Source organism: Solanum dulcamara, chromosome 12 (genome assembly GCF_947179165.1).
Source record: "Solanum dulcamara chromosome 12, daSolDulc1.2, whole genome shotgun sequence".
Taxonomy (NCBI): domain Eukaryota; kingdom Viridiplantae; phylum Streptophyta; class Magnoliopsida; order Solanales; family Solanaceae; genus Solanum; species Solanum dulcamara.
This window is the reverse complement of record NC_077248.1, coordinates 18812154-18815713: the sequence shown is the minus strand read 5'-3', so window position 1 is coordinate 18815713 and position 3560 is coordinate 18812154.

The following is a 3560-nucleotide window of genomic DNA, read 5'->3' as shown; positions in this document are numbered from 1 at the left end:
ATAATAATAATATATAATAATAATATAAATAATAATAAAATAAAATTCGTCCGCCAAACCTTTCTTCTCCCCCTTTATTTATTTATTTTATTAAATATATTAAAAAATAAATAATTCTTCAAAATATATATATATATATATATATATATATATATATATATATATATTATATTCGTTCGAAATAAATAAAACAAACAAATAATTTTCGCCATAATCTATTTCAAAAAAATATATAATAATATCCATTCCGCGTTATTTTAATATTCTGCCCTATTCCGCATTATTTAAATATTCCGCCCATTACGTATTAATTATTATTTTTCCGCCGTTCCGTATTATTTTAATAATCCGCCCATTCCGCATTATTTAAATATTTTGCCCATTTCGTATTAATTATTATTTTTCCGCCGTTTCGCATTATTTTATATTTTTGCCCACTCCGCATTATTTTAATCATCCGTTTTTATTTTTATTTTTATTTAATTTTCATCTCCCTATAAATAGAGGGATTGGACAGAAGAAAAGGGGGCTTACACGGACAAGGATAGGAGGAGAGAGAAAAAAAACGCAGACAAAAAAAAACTCTTACACTGATTTTGAATATTTCTTTCAAAGTATTTTTGAATTTACACTTAACTTTACTTTAAAAACGAGTGTAGATTCGTGACCAAATCACCCCGTTTACTGCCCTGCAACAGGTAATATTCACTTCATATTCCTCTATTTTTTCGTTGTCATTACAATAAAAATATTGTCCTAAAAATGTTATCTTGCTAATTTCGTCACTTTCTTTTTGTTTGCATGAACACTTTGGGAGCAAAAAATGGAGTCTCGACATGATCTTCATTCCCTCACATGGAGCGGATATCACTGACTTTCTTGAATAACAAACAAAAAGATGGCCTCACTCAGAATCATTCCGAGCTACTTATTGTTATAATTATTAGTATTATTGTTATTTCCTCTGTTATTATTATTATTTTTTTTTTATTACCGTTATTATTATTGTTATTATTATTATTATTAATATTATTACTATATTTTATTACCGTTATTATTATTATTATTTACTTATTATTATTATTATTATTATTTTCGTTATTAATATTATTAGTAGTTGTACTTGTATTTTTATTTTATTGTTATTATTATTATTATTATTATTATTATTATTATTATTGTTATGAGTTGTAGTTGTATTTTATTTTACTGTTAGTATTATTATTTTCATTTTTATTACTATCATTATTATTAGGGTATTTTGTTTACTGTTATTATTGTCATTATTGTTATTACAATTATCATTATTATTATTATCATTATCATTATCATTAGTATTAGTAGTATTTTCATTTACTATTATTATTATTATTATTATTTTCTTCATCATTATTATTATTATTAGTAGTAGTAATAGTAGTAGTAGTATTTTCATTTACTGTTATTATTATTATTATCGTTACTATTATTATTCGTAGTAATTTATTTTACTACTATTATTATTATTAATATTATTATCGTTATCTTTATTAGTATTATTAGTATTAATTTCGTTATCATTATTATCATTAGTATTTTTATTTAATTGTTATTATTATTATTATTTTAGTTATTAGTATTATTTAGTGTTACTATCATTATTATTATTATTATTATTTAGTGCCATTATTAATATTATTGTTTCTATTATTATTGTTATTGTTATTATTATTATTATTATTATTTATCATATTATTATTATTATTATTTATCATATTATTATTATTATACTTTATTATTATTATTATTATTATTATTATTATTATTATTATTATTATTATTATTATTATCGTTATAATTTTTATTATTATCATCATTGTTATTATTATTATGGCTATTATTATTGTTGTCATTGTTATTGTTATTGTTGCATTATTATTATGATTGTTGTTATTATTATTATTATCATTAATATTATTATTACTATTATTACTATTACTACTATTATTAGTATTATCATTATTATCATTACATGTTAGATTTGCTTTTATAATTTGAATATGTTCTCACTAATGCAATAGCTAACGTTATATAGATATTTAGATTTGTGAACCTTTAATTAAAATGGTTCATCATAATAAAAGAAACTGATATTTTTCTTTAAGTCTTAGTTACTAAAATATATATCGCATTTAAACACTCACTTATTTCATGTGCAAAACAATATTCGCTTAATAATTTCAAGTTCAAAATTTTTTTTCGCATGTAATTATTAAGCTTTGTTTTCAAAACTTTTGAGCAACCTTTTTATAATTTTAATTATTTTAACCTAAGTTTGCCAGGTAATCGTTTTTTAACGAATTTTGAAGGATGCCTAACCCCTTCCCTTTAGGATAACTAGAACCCTTATCTAGAATTTCATAAGCTAAGTAGACCACTAATCGGAGATCATTTTTAGCATTAAATAAGTTAATTATTTAGGTATCCTAATTTACCTTAAAAATAATTAGGTGGCGACTCCTTAAAATTAAATAATTTAGGAATCATCAATATGTTGTACACCATTTGACCTCGAGTTAAAATGGGGTATAACAGACATCACACCGAAAAACTGAAGCACCAACAATAATACTCTGAGCACTATCTCTAATTGGAGGAGACATAAAACCATTAGACCTGGCTGAGAAAATTGTGCACAGGTCCCACATTGGGGACACTCTCTAGATTGATGACCAAGCTTTCCATAGATACGACAAGGTCCAACTTTTGTAGCCAGGTAAGTAGGAAGATTTTGAAGTGTTTGAAATATCAACTCTCGCCTAGGGCACTCTCGGGACCAGTGGTCAAACTTCCCACAATCATAGCACCCTCTAAAGTCTAAAGACTAACGTGAAGCACGTAGAAAACTCCTTTGGCGGCCCTTAAAAAACTGTGGCTCATCTCTAACACCTATAGAACCACCCTTAGTCCTGCGAAACTCTCTAACAAAGTGGCCTTCCTCTCCACAGTCATGGCAACCATCATCAATAAAAACCCACTGAATGGACCCAGCTGGAATAGGATGAACTCCAACACCTTAATGTCCAATGTGCCCACCCCTAGAAGTATGACCTGAACTCTACCCGATGTAAGCTTCATGACCTGCCTCTAAACCTCCTAGAACCTGAAGTGCCACTATTGTAGGCCTAATAGGTCGATGAGAAAGATGACCTTTACCGAATTAATAGTTACCCTAAGGTGGGATGTTGTCACCACTATGCTGATGGCAAGACCTCTTACCACTATCTATGTAAGGTTCAAGGAACGCTTGCTCCATGGCCCTCGCATGACCAGTAACTTGAGGAAAGGTAGACCTAGCCTCTATCAAGTGCTCTGACGCCAAACAGAGTGGCAAAGACAATTCCATGATGAACTCCCGACTCATATCCGAATCCATAAGGGATGATGTAGGGTTATGCCCAGTGCACTCAAGAAATTCCATAAAATACTCCAGTACTGATGATTTTTGGGGAACCACCAACCTATCTCTGGCCTGAGAACCATTTGCTGAAGCTCTGATAGAACCTGCTGACGCTCCGACC